Here is a 6,094-nt window from a genome sequence, read left to right on the forward strand (position 1 = left end):
GTGATTATCTGTATTCAAAGAACTAGGTATTAGTGATAGGGAAAGGAGATAAGAAAGAGAAAGTGCAGATATATGGAGCGAAGGACAGAGTAAGCAAGATTCTATGTTTGCAAGAATAGATTAAACCTCAAAAAGAAAAGAAGACACACACACACACACACACACACACACACACACACACACACAGAGTTCTCCTCAGAGTAAAACTTTTTGTTTAGTTCTTATTTGTAATGCTTTCCCACAGAGAATAGAATATGAAACCAAGGAGCCCAATCTTATCTCAGAGAGAGCATTAAAGGGCATAAGAAAGAGAACTCAAGAGTTATTCAACGGACAAAAGATTGAAGAGCTTTGGTGATTTTTTTTTTTTTTCCGGAGGACAACTTACACTATAGGAGCCTGAGGGAAAGAGTAAGAAGTCGTGGATAAAGGCTAAAACTGGTAAGAAAGGTTTGGGCTGAAAAAGAGGAATGGCTCTGCAGGAGCAGCTAGAGGTTGTTTCGAGGGTTGCCATCCGCTTCTTGGGACAGGAGCAATTTCAGTGCCTGTTCAGGGCTTCTAATCCTGTGTCTGAGAAACAAGGCCATGTCACCAGATGAGATTCAGATTATCCCAGGAAGCCAGACAATGTGGGTCTGCCCACGCTGGGGAAGTAACCACGATGTCAAGCGGACTCTGTCCAGATCTGCATGTCTTACTAAGAAAACAAATGCCAAGTCTCCTGCTTTCAAGGGCTTTCTTACCCTCTACAGGAAAAAGACATCTATAGGGGGTAAACAGATGATTTTTAAAAACCTACATTGATGTCTCCCATTTACTGCTGTTGGATAACATGGAGGAGTTAAGTACTTGAGGGAAGCAAGAGAAAGCAAGGATGGAGTAAGGGGGACTCAGACGATGATCAGAAAAAGGTAAAGAACAATGGGTAACTATTTCCCAGAAGAGGAAGTTTCACACATGTATCTAATAAGGGGCAGGCTCATGGTTCCGCGGAGAAGAATACGAAACGAGGAAGATGTAACAGACAAAAATATGGTCACCTTCTAGAGTTCCAAGGCAGAAATGAGAAGAGTGTGCTTGAGATTTGCCTGAAGCATTTACTAAGATGTATTCAAAACAAGACAAAATGCAATCAAAATGGGCAGCAGTTAGAGATTTAGCACGTATAGTCCGTTTTCATTTGGTGAATGAATAAGAGAACAGAAAAGAGGCATGATTACAACTTCAGGTGGGATTGAGGAGAATGGGTTAAAACTGTCAAGAACTATGAAGAGTCTGAGCTTTTACCTTCCTTGCAAGCTGACAAGTGAGTCTGCAGAAGTCACGAGCTCCTGCATCTGAGACAAAGGTCCTACTTGTCCATTGCACAGTCAGCCACCTGAGCATCATTTTGGTTTTGGTTACCGTTACACTCCAAATGCCATGGGGGTGATAGAGAAGGGCCTCAGTGAATCCTGCTGAGGGATGTGGTAGGTTTGCATCACAGCTGAGGAATACTCACCTCATGAAACCCAAATCTTCTATAATGGTCAATAAATAAGCCTGTTTGATCTTTGCGCCAGAAGAAGGTATTAGTTTTTATAAAAGATTTTATTTGAGAGAGAGCATGAGAGCACAAACAGGGGGAGGAGTAGAGAGAGAGGGAGAAGAAGGTTTCCCGCTGAGCAGGCAGCCCGGCTCAGGGCTCGATCCCAGGACCCTGGGGTGAGAACCTGAGCCAAAGGTAGATGCTTAACCAACTGAGCCACCCAGGTGCCCTGGAAGACATTATTTTATTATACTGAAAAGTAAGCAAACCTGCAGCCTTGGAAAGGCCATCCGGAACAAAAAAGCTGTTGGTCTTTCCTCTCACAAGATATTATAAAATGCAAGAGACCTATGGAGAGTGATCTCTGTACAGTGGAGGATGGGCAGACCCTCAGAATGAGTGGATGGGAAGTCAAGATTTCGGAGATGAAGGAATATAACAGAGCAGGAAATACAGTGAGGGGTAAAGAATATAGCTTCTTTGCAGAAGAATCAGCAAAATATATTATGATCTGAGGGTCTGAATCTTTGGGAAAAGGGCCAAAAGGAAAGAAGTAGGAGAGAAAGGATCAAACAAAACTACTCTATTAGTTACCTATTGCTGCATAATGAATTACCCCCAAACTTAGTGGCTCACAATAACAAACACCTATTATCTCACACAGTTTCATGAGTCAGGAATCTGGGGGCAGCTTAGCTGGGTGGTTCTGGTTCAGAGTTAGTCACGAGGTTGCAGTCTAGATGTTGATGAAGGCTACAGTCAGCTGAAGGCTTGACTGGGGCAGGCAGATCTGCTTCCACACTGATAATTCATTCACATACCTGGCAAGTTAGTGCTGGTTGTGCTCAGGAAGCCTCAGCGTGTCCCTATGTAGATATCTCCATAAGGAGAACATCTTCATAACATGCAAGCTGGCTTCCCCAAGGATGAGTGATCCGAGAGAGTGCAAGGAAGAAGTCACAATGCTTTTTATGGCTTAGTCTCAGAAGACACACATATGTCACCCCTGACATACTCTATTCATTAGAAGCAAGTCACTAAGTCCAGATCACACTCAAGAGGAAGAGAATAGAGCTCCACATCTTATAGGGTACAATATCAAAGACTTGAGGTGCCTGGCTGGCTCAGCCAAAGGAGCGAGCAACTCTTGATCTTGGAGTTATGAGTTCAAGCCCCACATTGGGTGTAGAGATTACTTAAAAAAATAAAATCTTTTAAAAGAAAAGAATATCAAAGACTTTATGGATATACTTAAAACCCCCCACCCACTCCAAGTTTATGTACTTGACACAATGAAGGAGCATGTTATTAGTGAGCAAAAAAATGATGTCACCACTAGTAAGACCGTAGTTGAAGCAAGATAAACCGCATGTGTGCGTGTGTGAGTGTGCACACGTGCACCCATTAGAAAGAGAAAAAGAGATTTCTCACCAAGCAGCCTCTTTGTGGTGTCCCCAGCTAGTTTTGGAATCTGTGAGTAGGGTGAGGAAGCAGAGGGTGAATTTGTCCCCCGATGATTCACATGGCCAATGCCTTCTTCGATTCTGTCAAGTTATACAATAGCAGTTTCCCCTGCCAGCTTTTTGACTTGCCGTTTTAGAATTTGAATGGTCTTGAGGGCTAATATGTAAACCAGTGAGAGAGATGAAATTATGGCTCATTTTTATGTGGCGGCCATGCAACGGGGATTCATAACTACAGACGTTTTATTGATAAAATGAAATAATATATGAAAAATGCAATATACACTTTTTATTGTTATCTTTTATTATGTATGAAATTGTCTTCAACATAAGTTACAACCTGATTAAATGTGATAGACATTTAAAAATCTATGTAAAGTAAAAAAAATTCTCTTTACGTACACCATCTTTTGTCTAGAGTTTAGCAAATATAGTACCTTTCATTGCAGGATTTCTGCTTAATGTAATAAACAAAAACAACCAACCAACCAAACAAACAAACCAAAGCAACTACGAATGCCAATATCGAATAAAGCATTAAAAAGACAAACACAGGATCACTTTTTTCCTTTGGAAATGCAGAATGGATATTAAAGTTAGTGCCCTTCCCCCCTGCCAAAAACCCCCAGGAAAGTAATCAGCCATCTCCAGGGGTGAACTTTCCTGCTCAGGGGCACACGCTGACTCCAGATCTTCTCTGTGCTCCTGTGGATAGCACAGCACAGGGTCGTACTGAAGACTGTGCCAGATATTACCACCACAGCGATCCCATGCACGGGTGATGTGGGATTTGTTGTCAAAGACCTTTTTGATGGCCTCAGGGCAAGGCTTCACTGGGATGCTTGAGAGGGAATCCTTCTGGGGGCGGATAAATTGTTCCACGCCTTCAGCCACACCACAGTGGTCCAATGCAGAGGGAATGGCTGTTAGCGTCCTGCTGGGGCTTGTCCTTGACTTTCAGTTTGGTGTAGGTATCCTTGTAAAACTCCTGGACTTAATCACCTCATCTTCGCGGGAATATTGCACCTGCCTGCAGCTATTTCAATGGCCAATATCATCAAGAAGAAGCCAAAGAACAATCCCTGCATGCACTGGGCTCTTGCACAGCAGTCCAGCAGCCCAGAAAACCCACCAGCTTCCTGAGGGCACATGCTGCAGTCAGAATTTATACTTCAGTATGGAAGCTGGAATGATGGTTTTCTTGCTCCAAGATGCTTTTGGCCTCGGATTCAATCAGCTAAGTCCACTGACAAGGAATGCAATCCTGGCAAGCCTGAAGATGAAACTAAATCCAGAGAGCAGGTATTTGAGGCACTTGGTGCCTTTTTTGACCAGCATGGTGAAGGCTGGACAGGCTGGACTCCTCGTGTGCCACGAGGCATGTGCATGGCCGGGACTTGAGGTATCTGCAGCTGCCTGAACTTCTTTTTGATACTATTATTCTTTCAAATTGCTATTAAAAACCAAGAAACTCTGTTAAAAAAGTCTTTATCATTTTGGTCTGGTGAAAATAGAATATTTGTTTTTATTACAGAATTGTTTTTCTCTCTAGGCTTTTAAAAAATATTTTTTACAAGTGACTTTCAGAAAAAAAGTAGCTAAGTACATGTAGGCTGTTTCACTTGACATCTCAATATTTAAAGTTTCCCCCCCCCTTGGGCCAGATTATTGCCTATATTACATACTATGAATTTTCTAGAAGTTACTACATAACTGGCAGAAATATTTGGCTTAAATTACCATAATATGTATGTATCACAATTTCTGCTGGAGACATGCATATATTTTTAGAAATTATAAAATATTTCAAACATACAAAAAATAAAATAACTGATTCCCAGATTAAGCCTATGAACTTTTTCCTATTCATGCTCCAAATTCCATTTTCTCTTCTCCTTCTCTAGAGGTAAACTTAATTTTGCTATATCACAGGTGGGGTTCCCCAGGAAACAGACTCTTAAGACTCTGAGATTTATACATGGAGGTTTTCTGTGGGGTGCTGTCAGGAGACACACCTGTGAAGGGTGAGGAAAGCAGAATTGGGGAAAACTTCCAGCATTTTAATTATATGTCTGGGTGTGGTTTTCTTTAAATTTATCCCATGTGGTTCACTGAGGTTCTTGGATCTGTAAATTTATGTCTTTCACCAAATTTGGGGCATTTTCAGCTATTATTTAAATATTTTTTGGGACCATTTTCTTTTCCTCTCCTTTTGGGACTCCAGCAAGATAAATCTTAGACCTTTTAATATTGTTCCAATACAAAGCCTTGTTTATTATTTAAATTTTTTCCCTGTTACTCGGATTAGATTCATTTCTACTCTTACTGAGATTGGATAATTTCTACTGATGGATCTTGAAGTTCACTATCTCTGTTCTATTATTGAGGTCTGTCTGGTGAATTAAGAAATTTCTGTTTTTGTAATTTTTAGTTATAGAATTTTCATTTAATACTAATTTGCTGAAAATGCCTATTATTCCATTTGTTGCTAGATTGTTGTTTGCCCTTACTTCCTGTGGCATGGTTATAATAATTGCCATAGCTTTTTTTGTTTGATAATTTCAATATTTGGGGTCATCCTAGTGTTGGTGTCTGTTGATTGCCTCTTCTTTTCACTTGTCTACATTTCCTAGTTCTTTGCATGTTGAGTAATTCTGGACTGTGTCTTGGCCATTTTGAATACTGTGCTATGAGATTCTGGGCTCAGTTAAAATCTGGAGAATGGCTTCTGCTTCTCCTCCTCCTCCTTCTCTTTCTTCTCCCTTTTTTCTTCTCTCTTTTTTAAAGCAAGCAGTTAACACTATGAGACTTAGACTTCAAGTCCTGACCTGGTTTCTATGGGCTTTGAGTGTCAGTTTAGTTTTCAAAGAGTTTGCAGTGCTATTCTGGTTTTCACAGTTTGTGCACTTTCCCTGATGGTCTACACCATAGTTCTGTTCTCAAAGCCTTTGTCATGCTGATTCTGGTAGATTTTTCATGCATGTTCAGATTGAGAGTGAGTTCAAGGCTTCATACTAGAGGTTTCTCTCAGCTTCTTTTTTCCAGATTTATTCAGTATTTCTATGTTGTCATAGTGTATGTATGTGTGTGTGGGGTTTCCATA

At 40.8% G+C, this 6,094-nt stretch overlaps 1 pseudogene; it reads right to left on the minus strand.

Annotated features, from left to right (window-relative positions):
- Window positions 1-3,587: 3,587 nt before the first annotated feature.
- Window positions 3,588-4,329, minus strand: LOC114196865 (CD9 antigen pseudogene; annotated as a pseudogene).
- Window positions 4,330-6,094: the final 1,765 nt, after the last annotated feature.

This window comes from Eumetopias jubatus, unplaced genomic scaffold (assembly GCF_037043125.1).
Source record: "Eumetopias jubatus isolate StellerSeaLion01/CBP00866 unplaced genomic scaffold, mEumJub1_p1.0 scaffold_4, whole genome shotgun sequence".
NCBI lineage: Eukaryota > Metazoa > Chordata > Mammalia > Carnivora > Otariidae > Eumetopias > Eumetopias jubatus.